This window comes from Canis lupus, chromosome 3, assembly GCF_011100685.1.
Source record: "Canis lupus familiaris isolate Mischka breed German Shepherd chromosome 3, alternate assembly UU_Cfam_GSD_1.0, whole genome shotgun sequence".
Taxonomy (NCBI): Eukaryota; Metazoa; Chordata; class Mammalia; order Carnivora; family Canidae; genus Canis; species Canis lupus.
This window is the reverse complement of record NC_049224.1, coordinates 16976067-16998619: the sequence shown is the minus strand read 5'-3', so window position 1 is coordinate 16998619 and position 22553 is coordinate 16976067. Positions and strand designations below refer to the sequence as shown.

Below are 22553 nucleotides of genomic sequence, written 5' to 3'. Positions count from 1 at the left end.
AAAACACGCTGGAGTATTTAGAAATAGTTCTTTTTCTCATTTCCATGCCAGATGCAGAAAGGAATTTTTCTGTGACATGTGCTATGAAAACCTGGTCAAGTTTCTGTAGTGAATTTGACAATATTTTCCACCCATCCTTGACTAGGTCTACTGGTGTTTTTAATTGTAAGATTCATTTGCATTAAGCCTACACCAATTTTTTAATTACATTTTAGTGTTTTGTTTTGTTTTGTTTTCTACAGTACTAGTTGATTCCATGGTTTCTGCTTATGAGTTCTACTGTGGTAAGTTGAGACTTCCTGTACATCCAGTCTGTAAGTATCCAGTTTTCCCTGTGTCCTCTTGTCTCGTGAATCCAAGAAGAGTTTATATTCCAGCCTGCTCAGTTTTTACTTGTTTTTCTGGAAAGAGTGATAACCTCTAATTCTTCACATGTGGAAATAATAAGGAATTCTGCTCATTATTTTTTTCAAACTGGGTTGTGTGCTTGTTTTATTTAGTTTTGGATTTTCTTTATATACAATGAATAGATTTCTCTTACTAGACATGCTATTTATAAGTGCCTCATACTTTCTTAAAACATAGGGATTGTCTTTTTGTTAAGAATGAATTTCAAAGATCAAAACTTCTTAATATTGATAAAATTTAATAGTTTTATTTATTTGTGTTATGGAGCATAATTTGGGTGCCACATGGAAGATCATTTGTCTTAAGGTCAGGTTAAAAATACTTTCTCTTTTCATCTTCTTTATAGTTTTTGATTTACACTTTAAAATTCATTTCAAGTAATTTTAAATAAGGCAATAAATATGGTTTAAAATGATTTTGTGCATATTTGTATCTAATAGTTTCAGCAGTACATTTTAAAAGACTGTCTTTTCCCAGTGAATTTTCTTTTCTTATGATTTTATTTATTTATTCATGAGAGACACAGAGAGAGAGAGAGAGGCACAGACATAGGCAGAGGGAGTAGAAGGCTCCTTGTGGGAAGCTTGATGCAGGACTCGATCCCAGGACCCCAGAATCATGACTTGAGCCCAAGTCAAATGCTCAACCACTGAGCCATGCAGGTGCCCCTCCACTGAGTTTTCTTTGCAACTTTTAAACACAACTATTTGCCATATATGTGTGGGTCTGTTTCTGGGCTCTCTATTTTGCAATAGTCAGCCAAAATCACATTGTCCTGATTATTATAGTTTAAAACACTTACTGAAGTAGGTAGTATAAATTATCCAACTTGTTTCTTCTTTTCAAAGTTGTTTTGGCTATTATAGACCTTTAAGTTATTTTGCCTATTCCAGATGCTGTGCATTTTCATTCAAATTTTAGAATCAGTTTCTCAATTTCCTCAAAGACAACTGCTGAGATATTGATTAGGATGATATTGTATCCATAGGCTAGGCAAGAAAAAAGGTTTAATTTTTAAAATTTTAAGAGTTCAGATCATGACCACAATATGCCTCTGCATTATTTGGGTCTTTTATATTTCTATAAACAGTGTTTTCTATTTTTTTGGTATGTGGGTCTTGCACATCTTTTATTTGGCTTATCCTTAAGAGGTTTTTACTATTATGTTCTTAAAAATTATATTTAATTTTAATATAATTGTCCTTTGCTAGAAAGAAAATCGCCTCCTCTATATTGATCTTGTATCCTGTAATGTTACTAACCTCACTTACTAGTTCTATGTTCTACTTGATTTTGTGACAAACATGTCATCTGGAAATGGTTGTACTTCATCTTTTAATTTTATCACTTACCTAGGTTTGAATAAGAAAGTACTCTAAAATGTGATTACTTAAAACAGTGATTTATTATTGCTTATAGTTTGCATACTGGTGGAGTGGTTTTTCTATTGGTTTTGCTTGGACCTACCCATGTGACTGAATCAAAATTGACTTTGGATTACAAAGTTTCTATGGACAAGAGTAGACTAAGAAAATGTCTTAGCTGGAAATAAGATTTATTTATTAGTGAAGAGAAAATAAGTTTAAGACCTCTTGATAGGAGAACCACAGAGAATATTTCTATGTTTATTAGAATATTCATATATTATTTTTCTATATATTTTATTATATTATTTTAAACTAATAACACTATTTTTTGAGGATTCTTGCATAATAAATGAGCGTGTTCTGTAGCTCTAAAAATATATGTTGATAAACTAATGAAATATCAGTGGATATTAATGATCCAAGATTAATAAATCTAGGGATACATAGAGATAGCCCAACCTTTTTGTTGACATTGGTTATTCTTTTTTTTCCTACCTAATCAGTCTTGCAGGGTGGTTATTACTTTTATGAATCTTTATTAAGAATTTTTTGGCTTTCTCAATTTTCAGTGCTGTGTTCTATTCCAATGACTTGTGGTCTTTACCTATGCATTTATTCCCTTCACACATTTTTGTTCATTTTGTTCTTTTACTATACTCTTTTAAGAAGGATAAATTTATCTTTTAACAAAAACATTAAAATCACAATTTTTATTTTTAGCACTTAGCAAAATTTCAGATTTTTATGCATTGTCTCTTTAATATAATTTTCTCTAAAGTAGTTCCCAGTGGATTATTAAGAATTGTGTTGTTTAATCTTTAAAATTTGAGTGTGTCTAGATATATTTTGTTATTTCTAATTTGATGTTTTTTAATGTCCAAAAGTATATTCTTTATAACTTCAATCCCTTGGGCTTGATTGAGACTTGTTTTATGGTTCAGAATATGGTCTATCTTTATAAGTATTTCATATACACATGTAAATAATGAATTTCCTGCCATAGTTGAAAATAATGTGCAATAAATTATATGATAGTTAGGCAGTTTCTTACAAAACTAAACATATACTCACCACATGATCTATAATTGTATGCCTGGGTATTGACCTGAAGGATTTGAAAACATGTCCATATAAAAAAAATTGCACAGTAGGGGCACCTGGATGGCACAGTCAGTTAATTGATTCATGGTTTCAACTCAGGTGGTGGTCTTGAAGTCATGGGATGAGCCTTTTTTGGGACTCCACACTCAGCATGGGGTCTGCTTAAGACTCCCTCTCCTACTACTCTTCCCTGCCTCTCTGTCTCTCTCAAATTAATAAATATTTTTTTTAAATGCACACTAATGTTTATAGTATCTTTATTCATAATTGCCCAAATCTAGAAGCAAGCAGGATGTCATTCAGTAGGTGCACAAATAAATAAACTGATACATCCAGGAAACAGATTATTATTACTTGGCAAAAAGAACTGACCTATCAGGCCATAAAGACACATAGAAATTTAAATGCATATTGCTAAGTAAAAGAAGCCAATCTGTAAAGGTTATATACTGTATGATTTCAACTATATGGCATTCAGGGCAAAATAAAGTATGGAGAATAAAAAGTTCAGTAGTTGATGGGTTGGGGAGAAGATCAGAGAGAAATGAATAAGCAGAGCTCAGAGGATTTTTTTAGGGAAGTAAAAGTACTCTGTATGATGCAATGATGACTATATATCATTATACTTTGCCCAAAACCATAGAATGTAACACTCAAAGATGAACCCTAAAGTACTGGACTAGGTGATTATAATGTGTCATTGTAGATTCACTCTTAGTAAAAATGGACCATTCTAGTGAATGATGTTGATAATGAGGGAAGCTATGCCATGTGTAGGGCAGGGAATGAGTAGGAAATCTCTATTTCTCCCAATTTTGTTATGAAACTAAACCTTCTCTAAGAAAATAAAGTCTTAAAAATAATACATTGAGTCATGATGGTTGGAAGAGTTTCATCCATTTTATACCCTCACATTCTTGAGAGAGAAGTATTAAAATCATAGGGTATGATAGATTTGTCTATTTTTTCCTATTAGTTTGTTGATAAGTGATTAGATTATAGGTATATTTTAAATAGCCAATAGGAATTAGAGTTGCCATTTACTAAGTTGAGATAGAATGCTGTATGATATCTCCTGATATCAATGAATCCAAGAGAAAAAGTGGTTTAGACTACGTTTATGGGTAATACATGTGGAGAATAAAAAAAGTTATTGAAGTTGAAAAGTTAGAGGGATTGGAGTTTGGGAAGAATTAATGAAATTAATTTATTAATTAATTTATTTATTAATGAACTCAAAATTTTCCTTTGAAATATTTATTCATTAGCTTTTTAGTATTTTATTTTATTCATTAACTATCTTTGTAAAAATTTTTTAAAGATAAATAGATAAAAATCTATTTTACAACTATCTTTGTAAATATCTCTTTTGCATTTATTCAGCTAAAACATATTATTCAATTTGTTTACATATTACTTTGATTTACTTTTGTACTGTTTTCTATTTGAAGTCCACTTTAAATGTTAAAGCCAAGTATTTTGTCATGATTTTTTTATTTCTGTCTGATACCTAGAGCTCTCTAGCCTGATACCTAGAGCTCTCTAATCTATACAAACTATAAAGTTATTAATCAAGAAACACCTTTATTGAATATCAAAGATCATCTAATCTGACTGTCATCTATAGTGAGCATCCCTACTACAAAATACAAAGGGTTGATTAGCCTTTACTAATAAACTTCCAGAAACGAGAGTGCATTCTCCCTTGTGGCAGGTAATTCCCATATTGATCTACCAAAAAAAAAAAAAAAAAAAAAATTCAACATTGACTGAAAATCTTTTAATTACTTTGTAAAAGTAATCAAAATGTAAGTATCCATAATTTTTAGAAAATACTACATGTATTAAAATCTGCTATACGAAATAGTGAACGACAGGCCTGATAATTTGCTATGTCTTTGAGTATCTACCCATACAAGTAAATGTATATACATACAAACTAACAAATTTAGGTATTAGAAAGAATTCTGTTTCCAGGGCAATTGGACAGGATTTATCCAGCAGCATGGGAGAATATTGTCAAGATTCAACTTTAATTCAATCAGGAACTTGATAAGCAAAATCAGTGAATGAATGCATGAATGGATTGAGTGAGTGAATGAATTCTTTATTGGCTCAAATAGCTTATAAGTTTATTGGTCATGCAAACTACAAGGATTACAAATAAGTTTGGGTGGTTGTCCAGAAAACATGTGCTTTAAATATTGTTTATTTGCTTTATATTCTCTTATCAGAAGGGAGAGTGGACAAGGAAATATAATAAACCTCCACTAAAGTGAACAAGAATTTGTAATAAGGAGTGCATAGAAAATTAATTTCAGTAACAGGAAGCAACAAGATCAAGCCTGTTTTGTGATAGAGCTTGTTCCAAGTTGGTTCCCTAGGGCCTTGATAAAGTGATGGAGGCAGCAGCAATGGCCATGGCCCTGTTCTCAAATTACTTTATTAAGACAGTGACCAGAGTTTCAGACAGAAATAAACAAATTCAAGCCATATAGTTCAGCTTATCATTTCCAGTATATGATAGCATTTCATTACTGTTATGAAGCAGTATACACACACACTGAATCTGTAAAAAAAAATCTATTCAATATATTTTATCATATAATACATTATGATATATAATTTACTGCACTATTTGTATTAGACCAGATGCTCCAAATAGTATAGTTCCTGGCAAGTTAACTGCCATTGACTGTATAGTGGTGTTAAAACAATTTTAGTAAACCTCTTTTGTCAAGAAAATTTGTTACTTTTTTTAACTTTTAAAAAATAGTGATCCATTAAACTAACAATATGATCCACTGGTTCAAGATTAAATATTTAGTATTAGTTTATTTTTACTGTTCGACAACTGTTTTTTTTTTTTTTTCCTCAATGTAGGTTGTTTTACTTGATAATAATCTTATTTAAATAAGCAGTCTTTCTTGTGTTCATATGGAATGGTAGTCTCTAAGCATTTCTTATGGTTCCTTGGTGGGATGGTCACTTAATGATCAAATTAGAGCTCATTCAACCAGAGCTGTGGTAACAATAGTTACTAGGCTGCAGTCCTCCTTTTCAGACTTAAAGAACATGCAGGTGGAGTTCATTATTGTGAATCACCCAGCATGGTCCCCTGGCAGCAGATTAAGAAAACAGTCTAAATTAGAGATGGCTGCACTGCTAAACTTATTCCTCGTTCAAAATGTAAGGCTACCCCTACATTTAGCCACACACATCTTATCTGTAGTAACCTTCTATCCAGGGAGGTCTCTATAAGTATTTGCTGCTGCATTTGTACAATACCTAAAATATTTATGAATCTGAAAGTTGAAAAATTACAGATTTGTAACTAATACATTATGCAGCTGCACGTTCTTGGTTTGCAAATTTATAACTGGGAATTTAGTACTAACAAATTCTAGCTTTTGAACAATTGGATGTATTTTTCCAACTGTGTTGCCCAGCCTCTTTTTACTCTCACTCCCCAGGCAGGATGGCAGCAATGGTGGTACAGCCTTTGGGGAGGTAAGGAGGAGGGATGGATGGAACTCTTTGCCATCAGTCACCAACAGCCCCTCTGGCTGATTAAGTAGCAGGTGTTAATAGGAACCCAGGGGAGTGCTCTCCAGTTCCCTTTAGCTGGAATGATAGTGACATGATTCAAGGCCTGAAGGGTTTAGGGCCCTTTTAGGGAGTAGAGGAGAAAAGTGGACTTGTAAAGTGGAAAATAATAGAAGGGTATGTTGTTTTGAAATACTTTTCTTAATGCTTGAATAATACACAGTTTTTGAAGATTTGAACATGGAAATTTCTTATACTTATGTGTCTAACATTAAGAAAAGGAATGAAAGAACATACTAACCTTTAAACACACTGCTCACTCTATAATTTTGATTTCATTGGAGTTGTATAATGCACAGTAAGATTTAATTGTTTTAGATATTAGGTAGATAGACAAGGAAATAGATCTTATGAAAATATGGTGGAAGGATACCACAGCTTCTGGAAAATTACAAAGCATAAGCTTATACACACAAAGCGCACAAAATCAATAGATGTGGTTCATAATCCAAATCAGTGATGACTGTTAAAATCTGGAGTTTATTATGGTTAATCTGTATATTCATTTGAATCTTGCATCTGTCTCAGAGGACGTTTTTTTAAGAACATGACTTTTAAGTTTGATATACACAATATTAAAATATTTTAAGGACTTTATCAATATTAGCACCACCAAAATACTGTCATACTTACTTCTGCTTAACAAATATCACTCCCAAGTAGCTATTAATACTGTTAGCTGTATTGATCAATTTTTGTACTTTATAGGAAATTTTATTCTTTACATAATATGTTACATACTCCTTTGTGCCTAGTTTAGTTAATATATTTGTGAGACCCATAAATATTGCTGTGTGTAGTTATAGTTCATTATTACTTTTATATAGTATGTAATTGGGTGAATAAGCATATATCACACAATTGGTGGTTATTGAATCCTTCCCAAGTGGATTTTTAGTGTAATATTGATGTGAACATTCCAAAGCATGTCTTCTGGTAAGGATAGGCACACATTTCTACTTGTTATAAACCTAAAAGTAGAATTGCTGGATTGTAGCATACTTTAGCATTGAAGTCAAACACATAAAAGAAGGATAAATGGATATTCTAGAATTTGAAAGTATGTTATCTTATAATTTAAAAAAATAATTGAATTGAAAAATAAAGGTGGCAAATGAAAGTGTCAGTGAAATTGAAGATAGATTAATAGAAATCATTCTACTCAAAGCAGAGAGAGATGAAAAACTGAAAAAAGGTTAACAGAGCCCAATGTCTGGTGAGACAATATCAAGTGATCTAACAAACATATAATTACAATGTCAGAAGGACAGTATAGATAACAAAAAGTATTTTACAAAATAATAGAATGTTCCCAAATTAGGGGAAAACACCTAAAGATTCAAGAATTTTATCCAAATACAGACAAGATAAATACAATGAAATCACACCGACTCATCCCATAAACTCCTAAAACCCACAACTACAAAATCCTTGAAAGTAGAAAAATGATAAATCACATACATTTGAGGAAAGCTATGAATGATGGTTGATTTCTTCTAAAAAATACTGATGTCAAAAAAAATAAAAAATAAAAAAAAATAAAAATAAAAAATACTGAGGTCAGTAGACAATGAAATGACATCTTCAGAGCGCTGAGAGAGAAATGTCAGATTTTTATAGCCAGTGAAAACAATACACAAAAATGAAGGTGAATCTAGTAGTTTTCTACTGCTATTGTAACAAATTACCACAAACTCAGTGTTAAGCCACACAAATTCAGTCATTTTGGAGGCCAAAATCTGAATAGATGTCACTAGGCTAAACAAGTTGTGTGTATTTCTTTTGGAGCCTTCAGAAGAAATTCATTTCCTTGCTTTTTCCAGCTTGTATTGACTGCACACATTTATTGGCTCTTGGTTTTCTTCAAAGCCAGCACCCACACTGCTATAACCTCTCCTAGTGACATCATATCTCTTCTGGTTCTAATGCCCATTTCACTTCTAAGGAGTTCTCTGATTACAGAATGTGTAATAAGACCCCTTTGGGAGCCATAATTCTGCCTTTTCCACATCTAACATTGAATCAAAAACTTTTTTAGATATATACGTAAATCAGAGAATTCCTGGCCAGGATAGTAGGAATCTCTGGCCTGTTTACCAGAATCTTGGCCTCTAAGAAAACAAAACCAAAACGAAAGCAAAACAAAACAAAGCTAAAGAATTCTTCAGGCTGAAAGGAAATACCACTACAAAGAAACTCCTATTTAGAAGAAGGAACCAAGAACATTAGAAATGGCAAATATTTACTATGTCGGCAAACATCTTAATTGATTTTGTGATTATCATCTTTTATACCATGTTTAAAAAATCTTTGGCTTTTCCAAGGTCATGTATTTTCTATATGAACTATAAATACTTAGATTTAGCTATCTATATAGAATCCATTTTTAGGTATAGTATGATGTCATGATTAAAATACACTTTTTTCATGTAAATATCTACTTGACTCAGCAGTTATTAAAAAGACCATCTTTAAAAGAATTATCTTTCTTTACAGATTCCTATTTTCCATTTATGCTCTTTATATTTTTCTTCTATTTTGTCCATCTTTTCTTATATTTTAGTTAACACATGGGCAGATATTTCAAAGTCCCTTGCTGCATCTTTAATATCTCAATCATCTAATGGGTCTGTTTCTATTCTCTTTTTTCACTTGAATAAAAGTCAGTTTTTCTTTACTTTTCACGGTTACGGGAATTATTAGTTATATGCTAGAACTTGCCTATAAATTAACCATGGGCTTCAGATGATCTTATCTGTAACTAGAAAAATTTTTTCTTATATTCTCTATTAGGAAGTTGGGGTGTGAGATAGATATCAATCCGCAATCCACGTAGTGATTAATGTAGTTGGGGATATTTTCCAGTGAGTAAGATTTGGTGTTTTTATGGTCAGTTGGAATCCTAGAATGCATACTTTGGAACTTTTCCTCAGGCCTGAAAGAGTACTGGAAATTGAGCTCTGTTCTCAACACACTTCTTCAGCCTAAAACACCAACAGACTTCAAAACTGGTAAATACCTTGAGAGTTAGACAACCATGTGCTTGAAACTTATCTCTACTCCCACCAAAATATTTGTTTCCTAAGCATTTATGACTGTGGGAGATGAACTCCTATTAGAAGTTTTGTCCTAATTCTCCAGTATATTGTGCTGTCCCCCAAATTCCTGGCTGCACCTCCAGTTTCATGCAGCTAGGGTTTGGTTGTTTTTTTTTGTTTTGTTTTGTTTTTTGTTTCCCCCAGTAGAGACACATTGCTTGTATGATTCACAAACTTCAATTTAAGCCTACCATTACCAAATGCCTTGAGGAAAAAAAAAATGGTTCTGGAAGTAAGATCTAAAAGGTTCTTTACTCTCCAGAACTTTATCTAGTCTTTGTTGCAAATGCATCCCTGGGATGTCTTTATTATTTTATAATTTAATTGAATCTTAGTTTTGAAGTAGAAGCATTATCTTATCATAGCCTACTATACATATACAAGGACAGAAGTTAAAGTAATATTATTTGTTAGATCCAAATATATACTGTGTCTTTATCCATATTAGGAAAAGAGCAGTACTTCCTGTGTAACTTTAAATCATGGGTGTGCTGGTTATTGTGTGACAACAAGATATCCAATGAGAAAGGGAGTGAGATGAAAGTCATATTTATAGGTTTGTTTATTTCCATGATATAAATCTTCCCACCATGATCAATTTCAGGCTACCCATATGATGTTACCAAGTGCAGATTTAGGAATAGGTATAGTCTTGCTTAAATCATTACTTAAAGTTGCAATATGTTAAAATGATTTTCTGTAACCACGAAGGGTTGAAATCATAATTTTCTCTTTTATTATTTTGGAATTTAATTATGTTGAACTTTTAATCGGAAAAAAATTATAATTCAAAGAAACTCAGTCTTTGGACTTTGTGAACAAAATTAAATATTGAAAAACAGTAAATATGTTTTTAGTCATTAGTATCTAATGTTTCATAGGTATTATTTCTCAACATTATGATAATTATCTTAATGTATTGTCTGTTACCAAGATGATTATAGCAAGAAACATTAAATGAAATCTATATGCATAAAAATATTTGTGATGTCTCAGGCATTTTTCCCTTGAACTATTTATAAATAGCAATAGTTATAGAAATGTGTCAAAGATATTTTTAATTGAAGAGTATTAAAATTAATTATGACAGAATGCTGAAAAAGTAAATCAAAAGATTCTTTTAAAAAAAAAAGAGTGTATTACATTCAAAAGACCGCAGATTTTACTATGTTACAAAATGTTGAGAAGTCCTTTTCTTGGGGATCTATAATTAGAAAATAAGACTAAATGGTTAAGAGAAACAGGCAAGTTGCCCACATTTTTAAGAGAGAAGAAAATACTTGGTTTTGGGGCTACTAAAAGTGACGGCCTGTATGCCTAGCATAGGACGTCTGAAACTACCACTCAACCTACTGGCTGCTACTCAGTTCTGAATTTAGTCCTGCTGAACCTACTACCACTGAAGAATATTGCATATGATTAAGGGACCATATAATCTGTTGTCCATACTGGGATTCTCAAGGGTAAGGGTTTATTAATAGCAATAATTACACTGGACGATAGACAAGCACCAGAGCTGTCTCTGGTAAAACAGGATATATGAACATACTTCTTAGGCTTCTCATGTTGCCATGGCATCACCCAAGGCCTCAGATTGGAGAAACCTCAGTTACAGGCCCCATCCAAACTGACAACAAACCAACACAGTGTATATCTACATTTTCAGTTTAGAAAATGTAGATATTTCTACATCTTAGAGGTGAGAATTTGCCTCATTTGGTGTGGAAATTCCCTCTAAAAAAGAGGTTCCATGTGCTGGGTGTTCAAATTGAATGACAGATATAAATTGCATAAGTTTTAAAGTAACTTCTTGTTTATCAAACCTGGTCAATTGAATTAAAAGTAAATGCACATTAAAAAACATTCCCATCCAAATGACCATACAAGTTCTTCAATATTTACTCTGTACTCTAGCTACAGAAATTCTGGAATTTTACTTAGTTGTCAGTTTAGAGTGATACAATAGCATAAAAAAAAATGTGCTTCTAAGATGATTTAATTAGTTGATTTTCTAATAGCATATTTCATCCAAGATTAATATTATTCGAGTAATGATTTTCTTTTGTTAAGCATACAATTTGTCTTTTCAGCCTGGACACTGAAAGACAAGGTTAATTAATGGAGGTGTTAAACCTGATTTTATTCCTTAAAACTTCCTAATTTTCTCCCAGGTAATTTTAAACATTTTATCTGAGAAAATGTATCATAACTTAGTCTATTTGGACAGTTCAGGAATAGTTACATAATTGTTCACTGCTCATAAATACTCTTTTTACCCTCCTTGCTACCTCCATTACTACATACACTTAGCTTTCATTTGCTCTTCACATCTCAAGTTTTACAGCTTTAGACTCCTATGGTAAATGTGTTCATAGCGCCATGTGACATTGTATAGTGCTATTCATGGTTCTAATTTTATGGTTATTTTTGTATTTATTTAATTATTTGTAGCCACCTACCAGATAGTTATTTCCAAGAGATCAGTGATTTTTTATTTTGTTTATTTGAGAGAGAGAGAGAGAGAGAACAACAAGGAGGAGGGCAGAGAGAGAGAGAGAGAGGGAGAAGCAGACTCCCCACTATCAGGGAGCCTGATGCCCAGCTTGATCTTGGGACCCCAGGATCACAGCCTGAGCAGAAGGCAGATGTCCAATGGATTGAGCCACCCAGGCACCCCCCAAATGATCAATGATTGTATCTTTGGCTTTTTTCCCTGTGATAAACAGAACACCTAATCTACAGTAGGTGCCTAATACAATTTGTTAAATGGATGGATAAATTAAAAGTAAACACAAAGAGGAGCACTTGGGCTCAGTCAGTTAATTGTCTGACTGGTAATTTCAGTTCAGGTCATGATCTCATGGGTTGTGGGATCCAGCCCCACTTTGGGCTGTGTGCTTAGTGGAGAATTTGCTTTAGATTCTCTCCTTCTGCCCCTCCCGCACTCTTACGCACATGTGATCGTTTTCTCACTCCCTCTCTCAAATCTTGGGGAAAAAAAAAGTAAAAATACAAATATAGTTCTATTTGATTAAAACTAAAATGTGATCAGATCTATTTCAAATCAGTTAAATGATTAAATATACTTACCATTTAGGATAATTACCCATCAACTTTTATTTTCATATTAACTCTGAGGTTTTTTTAATACAATTCTTGTTAGGTAGATTAAGCTACCAATATAATTATCACTGGACAGAAGAGAAAATTTGGAGTTTAAGAACGAGGATGATTTCTCATGAACTGTTTATCAAAATAGTGACTAGAGGACATTTACTAAATGGTAATAAACTTCTACTAAGTTCAGTGACCAAAGAACTGATTTGAAATACAGATCTCTTTTTGTCTCGAAATGGAAATTTATTACAATATTTAGACTTTTAGGTTTGCATGTCACTAAATGAATACTTACTAATAACTAAATAAAAAAGGAATGCTAATATTTGCTATGCTAAACTAAACTTAATTTGGTAAATTTTTCCATAACTCTAAGTATTTTAGTACAAAGTCTCACTACCACACAGTAATTGTTTGGCACCACAATAAAGCTCCTACTGTACATGTGTATTTATAGATAATTGGAGTTTTTATAACTCACACAGAGGACTTTTATCAGTACATCACCAGAATTATTTTAAGTGTGTTCTGGTATTCCATAACAGTTATTCTTGCAAACGATTACAAATTATTGTAGATTTATGTTCCTCATTATCCATTCAGTTTGTTGGATTGTGGATTGAGTAAATACCCCCTTTGGGAACGACTAACATGTAATTTTCTTATGTTAGATTACCATAACTGAAGTTATCTTTCAGACTTCACTTATTAATTGCATTAAGAATATTATTTTTAGGGCAGCCCCGGTGGCGCAGCGGTTTAGTGCCACCTGCAGCCCGGGGTGTGATTCTGGAGACCCTGGGATCGAGTCCCACATTCGGGCTCCCTGCATGGAGCCTGCTTCTCTCGCTGCCTGTGTCTCTGCCTCTCTTTCGCTCTCTCTGAATAAATAAATAAATAAATCTTTAAAAAAAAAAAATATTATTTTTAAATGTTCATCCTAAGTCATTCAGTAAGTGTAGAGCTTGGATTTGTAACCTACTTATAACATAAATATTCCAAAAAGATTTTACTTTATGTTGTCCAAGGACAGTACTTTAAGAACTAGTGATAAAAAGTATGGCACATATGCTGTTCAAATGAGAGAAATTATAAGCCTATTCCTGAAATAATGGTATTTATTTATTCCTTCCCTCAAGTTGCTTATCTTTATCATCTCACCTCAGTGAGATTTTTCTACCGTTCCAACTCCTATAAAAAAACCTTTTAGACCATTATCCTAAACAAATGAATCCAAGCCACAGAATTTTATCATACTTTTGTACTAAAGTCAGCTGGTAGTCTTTCAAGCTATTTATCAGTAATAATAAAGTTATGAAGTTTGAAAATGACTTATACATCATAATATACCTACATATAAATATTAGAGTAGGTTCAAAATTGTATCATTAAACAATCGTCCTTATTCTCTTTTACTGACATCTACAAACTTCTGCATTAGTACAAGGGAATTAACCAGTACTGATCAAGGTAATTATGAAAGAAAAAGCACATTAAAGTTAGTAAGACTTGAAGACTGCTCTTTTTCTAAATATACACAACTATACATAATTATACTTTATGACAATGAATAGTCAACATATTAATATTTTCTGGAAATAGAACAGTTTACCAACTACACCTCTTAAAATTAGACTTTTAAGGGCATTGTCAGCATAACTTGAACAACTTCTTATATATATGAAGAGTAAGTTTGGCCATAGCTTTAGTTAAATAAAATAGATGCAAATTGAGAAAAATAACAATCTCGAATATGCTAGAAAGACAAATCTTCAGAAACTCATCAATAATTATATTAAAATATATTTTCATTAATATTTACAGAAGTAGTGGTCTGAGAAGCTTTGGAGGAATTGGAAATAACTTATTAGAATTAAAAGTCATAAAAAATCTAAATTTGAAGTTGTCCTTGGAATTCTCTACAAAAGATTAAACCTGGGTTGAATTCAGTCTTTACCAATTAATTTTTTATACTACAATCCATCCCACAGTTTCTCCAGGTTTAAAGCAGGAAATATCAAATGGAAATCTTAAGCTTTTCTGGGGAAATGAGAATAATTCATAACTTAATCTGTAACTCAAAATAACAGACTTTAGAGTAAGTTCCCCCAAAGTTACTTCTCATTAGTTGTATAAAATCTATAAGTTTTCTGTAATTTTCTCTGATGGCTTTGAAGAATTAACTCATAAGCTCAGGCATAGTTCTTCTCATATTGATGGAATTCCAGTTAATCAAGTCTTACCATATGAATCATAGTTTCCCAAGTTGCATTCTGCATCAATGTGCTTCTCGGAGTCATGGATGAAGCAGATATGAATGGAATGAAGTTAAGTTTCTTCCAGACCCTCTAATAGCTTATGTGCATTGAGAGTTCAAAGTATGGGAGGAATAGGTTGTGTTGGAAGCATGGAGAGAAAGAGAAAGAGACAGGAAGGGATATTGGCAGCGTAAGCTAATTTGAACTTGTTGTTTGGAAATTGCAAAGTTTATTGTGTCATTTCTTCTGAAATAGCAGTCACATTAAACTTTGCTAACTTACTTTCTTCCAGATCTGTGAATCATCAAGCTCACTTCATATCTATTTCTCTTTAAATTTAAGAACTTGAACCTTAATGAGGCTCCATATTCCTCAGAGATCCAAAATCTTTAAAATATTATTTATTGATATTTCCTGCCTTAGAAAGTTTTCTATAGCCTTTTTTCCTTTTTTTTTTTTTTTTTTTTTACAATTTTCCAAAAGTGCAGGTGGCTAAATCATTTCTTTTAGAAGTATGCAGATTGCTGCTCCTCAAAGCCTGTTCACTCAATGAGGCTAAATACATATCCATGCAAGATGAGGATAGTATTGAGTCATAAAAATCTTGAAGGACCAAGAGACTAAAATAAACATGTTTTCAACTCTTCTGACATCTGGTACTCAATGTGAAATAGCAATATTGAAAAATTACTAAAAGATGCTTGTTTCAAAAGTTTGATTCAAATAATTACATATTAGTATCTACCAGTATCATTGACGTAGTGATAAAGAGGAGATCATCACTAGTGTGTTCAAATTGACAAAGCTATTCTTAAAATACTACTTTATTATAGTACAATTTAGCCATGATGATTCATTTAAAAATAGTTTTTGTTGAAAAGAAGCGGACATTTCCCCCCAATTCCTTAATTGGAGGATATAGAGAATACTTTCTGTGGCTATAAGCTAAATCATTTCATATTGCTCAGCTCAATGTGGCTCTTGTGATAATTGTTCAGAATTGTATTATAGTTAAAATTACACTGTAATAGAAAAATGTCCTTCTTTCCCTTTAAAGCAAAGCTTAGTCCTGGCAGAAACAAAAAATTCTAAGTTGGGAAATCTTTGTTTCATTAGCCAGAATGCTAAAAAATGCCTAACTAAGAGTAAATCTGCTAAGAAATTATTTTCTGTATAATCAGGCTAATTGATTTTTTGGTTATTTGCTTTGTTAATTATTCACTCAACATTAATTGTGTGAATATTTATTTCTCACTATATATCAGAAACTAGATGGCAAAGAACAGCATAACATTTACTGAGTATATTTTAGTGGAAAGAAATGGAATTTTACTAAAAAATTGAATATTAGATATTGGAAAATTCTAGGCAAATTGATTATGTGGCCATTTTACATTGGGAGTCAGTAAGAAAGTATATCATGCAGAGTGAGAAGCTAGCACAAAGATCCTATGGCAAAAACTAGCTTGGAGGAATATGAAGTCCAATGTGGTGGAACAAATGGATGAAAGGAAAGAGGTAGACATTGAGAAATATTAAACAGGCACCAGAAAGATAATTTTAAGTCAAGTTAAGGATTTTTTTAAATGATTAAGAAAATGGTTTTTTAATTTAAAAAAAAATAAAAAATCAGTGTTTTAAACAATGAGTGATAATCTTTAGAAATTTTTTTGTAGGGGTACAACTATAAGCAAGGAACTGGAGATGAGTGCAGTAGGCACCAGATGATGGTGTAATTTAATAGCCTTGTGGTGTTGCATTAGAAAGAAGTGGACTGTTGAGAGAAATGTACTGGAAATAGAGTCCCTGAGAAGTGGCTATGGGATTGGACATCACATGGAAAAATAAAGCTAATAATTCAGAGTCAATAGACCAGTCTCACCTATTCACTTACTCAGTTGTTTTAACCCTATTTTGGAATATTTTGAAAAAAAAAAATCTAAATTTATGTTTACCTCATAAAGAACAGAGAAAAAAAAAGATTATTGAGAGGAGCCAGACCAGATTTGAAGTCAGAAGAAGGCAATGAAGCCAAAAACAAAAATGCAATAAAGCAGTATGATTCTCTAGATTTAAAAGCTTCTTGTACTTACTCCATGTTAATATTGGAAAATTTCAGTTATCAACTGGAACAATGAGAAAAGTACCATAATCTCTCTTTTATACCTAGATCAAAATTAAAAAGGACAATATGCATTATCTGCCAAAGTGCATTCTTTGCAATGCCAATCCCATGTAATGGTGTGAATACATTTATGAAATATTGTATATTTGTAAATGTATATGTATTATTTATAATATATATGCATATATATTTACATGTGTATTACATATATATATAAAATAAATATTAACATTTAAAATGTAAAAGTTTTTTTGAAAAAAGCTAACATAAAATAATGCCCATGGTAGACTATTTATAATTATCATTATGGTGTAGTTTTGGAATATACGTGAGGTTTGGTGTGGTGAGATCCAGAGCCATGACCAAGAAAGAATTCTTGAGATGTTTTTGATGGAAAATGATGGTTTTATTAAAGAAGGGGACAGGACCCATGGGCAGGAAGAGCGGCTGCCTGGGGGTTGTGAGGAGTGGCTGATTAAATACTTGGGAGTTGAGGGAGGTAAGGAAAAGGAAGGGAGGTTTTCAAAATAATTTTGCATGATAAAGAGAACCTAAAAGATACTGGAGACCTTGCCATTGTCAAATTAGGGTTGTAAAGAATTAACATTAAGATAGTTGGGGGTTTCCTTCTGGAAGTTAGGTTATTGATAAGAATGCTTTTATCTTGTAAATCACTAAGACATTTTGTAAACTCTGGGAGACTCCAGTCTAGAGGACTATATAGACTATAGTCTAGAGGACTAACCCTATAAATTAACTATTTGTTTTCCTTTCCCTTAGTTTTAGGGCAGCCAGGAGTACCTGACAAATGCCACACATATCCCCACTCTGGGTTGGGGGGGCTCAGTTGGGGGGTGTCAGCTTGTGGTTTGTCCTCAGATAGCCTTCTGTTCCCTCATCAATTATATTATGGGGTAACAAAACCATATTACATATTACCTCCCAGAATTTACAGATCTTCAGGAAAACATTAAATTCACTCAAAACAGGAGAACTATCTTCTCTAGAAGTTACCTTACGTAACTTAGGTAGGTATTTACGTAAGAAGTTATCTTACGTAACTTAGGTATTTATACCACCAGAGGTACAATCTGAGGTCACTCTGTGAATTAATACCCCAGATATCTAGGTCTCTGTGAGATGCTAAAACCAAGTAATATTTTGTCATGAATATTAAAATCAAAAACCAATTCAGAGTCATAGCAATACGAGTGCATAGCAGTTACCAATTTGCTATGCCTCCAACTAAGATACAATATGATGAACAAGGATGGAGATTAGAATTTTTCCACAGGTAGGAATAAATGGCATGGTAAACTTTAAGCCCATTAAGAATTGCTGCTAAAGATTTGGATTATTTCAATCTTTCTAGAAGCTTATTTTATTTGAGTAAACATACTCTGAGTTGAGTAAACATACTTTACACTATACTAAGTTGAGTAAACATACTTTACACTAAGAACAAGAAAGTATATTTCTCAGAGGTTTGCCTTTATTGATGAAAATTTAATCTTGGGAGTGGAATGGGGAACATGTGTTTTGTGTGCCTCATGATTGAATTGTAGCCTTAATTATAGGTTTTATAGTTTAAAGGCCACTGGATCTCATCTTTCATTTCAACACTGCTACCTATGAGGATACTCTAGCCATTTTGTATCAAAGTTATCCTGTTTTCAAAATAATTACAAATGATAACTATGTTCATCTGACAGATGAGGCTGTGTTTTAATAAGGTAATACATATAAAAACACTTTAAAACTACAAATTTCTAAATATCTTTTTTTAATTTTTTTTTTAAATTTTTATTTGTTTATGATAGTCACAGAGAGAGAGAGAGAGAGAGAGAGAGAGGCAGAGACACAGGCAGAGGGAGAAGCAGGCTCCATGCACCGGGAGCCCGACGTGGGATTCGATCCCGGGTCTCCAGGATCGCGCCCTGGGCCAAAGGCAGGCGCCAAACCGCTGCGCCACGCAGGGATCCCAAAACTACAAATTTCTGTACAGCTATGTGGTGTTGTTACTATTTTGATTGTATGTGCCTCAAGATGTGAGCCTTTGGCAGAAGAAATATGAAAAAGATTGAATGTAGGCATCGGATTGTTTGAATATGGGAACACTCACTTTTTGCTCTGGATCCCTTTAAATACTTAAATTATTGAGGACACCCAGCAGGCTTGTGTGTATGTATTATGTATACTGTTAAAATACAAAATGGAAACTGACTAAATTCAACTTATTGGCTTCCTTAAACAATTCAGGAATCCGGCAGCCTCCCACCTAGCAAGTAGAGGGGGATTCTAAGGAGTACAAAATGGAGGGTTTTTACAGGAGGGTGGGATGAGAAAGTTATTAGCAAAAGAAAAGGATTTTTCTAGGCATGGTTGCTTTCCCCTAGGAGGAAGAACAAGGGCATTTATTATGCAGATTTACCTCATCTTCCTCTGGGGGTTGGAGAAGGCCCCTGTAGCAGATTACTTTAATGGTATTTACGGGAAAATTCTTGAATAGTGAAAAGTAAGTTTCTGGGGGAGGTTAAAAATGCAGTTAGATTAGGTATTAAGCTCCAGTTTGAAGATTCAGCCTCAATGATGCCATTGTGAGCTTGTGGTCTTGTCTGTCTTTCTTCTTTCTTTCTTTCTTTCTTTCTTTCTTTCTTTCTTTCTTTCTTTCTTTCTTTCTTTCTTTCTTTCTTTCTTTCTTTCTTTCTCTTTATTTAAATTCCATTTAGTTAACATATACTGTATGTTTCAGGGGTAGAATTTAGTGATTTATCAGTTGCATATAACACCCAGTGCTCATTATCTCAACTGCTGTCCTTAATGCCCATCACCCAGTTACCCCATCCTTCCAACCCACCTCCCCTCCAGCCACCCTCAGTTTGTTTTCTAGGGTTCAAGGTCTCTTATGGTTTGCCTCCCTCTCTATTTTCATCTTATTTTACTTTTCCTTCCCTTTCCCTTTGTTCATCTGTTCATTTCTTAAATTCCACATATGAGGTTTTGGGTTTTTTTTTTTTAACAATACATTGATAACCAGCTAGAGGTTAAATCAGAAATTTTTTAAAAAAAGTTTATATATAACAGCCATAGGAAACCGATTATTTGTTAATATAAATAAAAGATTTTTTAATAAAAAAGCCTTATTTTTGAAAGCCAAAAATTAGCAAGAAGAATGGCATTGTTTAAAGTTTTGCAGTTTCTTTAATGTCTGGCTTATGAGAAGACATCTGAATTCTCATATCTATTTCTGCATTCATTCTGGTGACATGTTGCTTTAGTTGAAGTATTGAAAGAAAATTCATTCTTACACAGGTATGTGATCAGAAAAGGGAGTTCGTCTTGGACTGCTCATAGCTCTTAGGGACCACTAAGCATTTTCTCACTAACTTTAAGAACTGCTGCTCAAGAAAAAGATAATTGAAAGAATTAACAATATTAGAGTTATACCACTTAACTCCTTATTTCTAAGTGTTCTGGCATAAGGGTAGGCATGAAAACTTTGATATTTTGGCTGATGGAAATCATTCTATCCCAAACTTGACCTTTTTATTACTTTCAGGGAACAGCTCTTTGATTTTGAGGGAAAATACAGTTTTTAATAAGAGAAAAGAGCTTTAAGTTGCCAACTGAATTCAGAGTCACACTTTAAAATCTAATGTAACCTTAGGTAAATTTTACTTGCTCTTAAGGGATTTTTCTGAGAATCAAACAAGGTAGGCTGTTCTGAATAAAGAAAAGTCTATCTTTGTTATCCTTCAATTTGGAGAGAGGCCATCTGCAGTTGAGGTATTGAGATATGGGAATTGAGATATTGCATGCCCCATTTGCTAAATGTGACATACTGGTTTAAAAACTATTGCTCTCTCAAAGGCTAGTTCCAGTAGCCTTGGTTTGAAGTAGAAATTAATGATTGGTCTACTGCTTATAGGTGGAGTAGGTGGTGGACACTTACCTTCTGGTCAAATAGGGACTATTGGGTCTGATTCAGACACTATAAACAACAGAAGGTAATGTGACACAGTATTTGGTCTCTCCACCTACAGTATTTCCTCAGCCTTCACAACAATTTGGAAATGAGTCTGTTATTTTATAATTATTATAGAGGTAAGGGATTTGAGATCTGTACAAATCGACTCTCTCCCTCAAAAAAATCCCTGATCTGGTAAGGAGCAGAACTTGGAAATTGTCCCACACCTTTGAAGCCCATGTATTTTCCTAGATCATTTTTAAAGATATTTAGGAAGAAATGATTTCCCACTTTTAAGAATTTACTGAAATGGGGAGAAGGGGGAAGAGAGGTTTTTTATGAAGTTAGATGCCCAAAGTGCAAGCATGCGATTTGTCACAGCAGTTTCACAAGAATTTGTGCTATGCAGAAGTCTGTTGGAAGTATTCAAGACTTCATGGCTCAAAAACAGAGTTGAACACAGACTCAAAATTTCTTAACTACTGCATTTTGGGTATTTAAATCATACAATCTGAAAACCTCAAATACAGAAACATGTTTGTCACTGACAAACCTGGTTAGGTTCTTGAGCTATATAAGCTGCACTCTGGGAGAGAGGCTTTATTACTATGAGGCAAAGTCAAATTTGGCAACTAAAATATTAAGAAAATAGAAGGTTACTGGTTTGCAAGTGGTCATGGGGTGGTGATCTGATTGATTAATTAGTGACCTATGTAGGTTGGGTCTAATCCTCACCTGTGTGCATTCTAGAAACTTGTGGGAAGAAACCTGCTTTGATCTTGTTAGGAAAAAACAAGAGTAAAGACTAGAGTAAAAGATGATCATTTCTTTCAAAGTATGGATGAGGATGGATAGAGGAACAATAGCCATGCCTTCTCTAGATTTATAGACAAAGTCACTGTGGCTCTGAGCTCCAGACCTGATGTGAGCTTTAACAACGTGCATTCCTTAATGTACCTTTGTGGATATATCCACTTTTAATTCCATAATGATTCAGATGTACTTGATTTAACTCTTCTGTTTCCTTTTTGGCATAGAGTAGGTCATTTGAAACCGAGGCACATAAGCTACACACATGCACACAAATACAGACTTAAGGTTTTAGAAGCAGAGTCTTTTTGAGTGGCATTCCAACAGAATCTTAAAGGCCACTTTGTCTCGTACTACTGCTAACTTACCTACTGAGGTCATTCTGTCCTCTTTTCTAGACAACCAGTGTTGGGAATAATCACTATTAGCATTTTATTTTTTAAAGATTTTATGTATTTATTCATGAAAGAGAGAGGCAGAAACATGGGCAGAGGGAGAAGCAGGCTCCATGCAGGGAGCCTGACGTGGGACTCGATCCCAGGTCTCCAGGATCACGCCCTGGGCTGAAGGCAGGTGCTAAACCGCTGAGCCATCCGGCTGCCCACTAAGAAGAGCATTTTAGATGAGGTAACCTAAGTCTTGGGGGAAATAGCGTCAGTCGATTTTTCTTTGCTCCTTTTAACAGAGGAATAGGTA

General features: G+C 33.2%; 1 long non-coding RNA gene across 1 annotated transcript in view; it reads left to right on the top strand.

The window, feature by feature from the left end:
* Nucleotides 1-22553, top strand: part of LOC111095137 — a 106333-nt gene that overhangs the window by 3968 nt on the left and 79812 nt on the right. Inside the window, exon 3 of the long non-coding RNA XR_005356702.1 lies at nucleotides 243-284. This is a non-coding gene — a long non-coding RNA (uncharacterized LOC111095137). The remainder of the gene's footprint in view (nucleotides 1-242; nucleotides 285-22553) is intronic.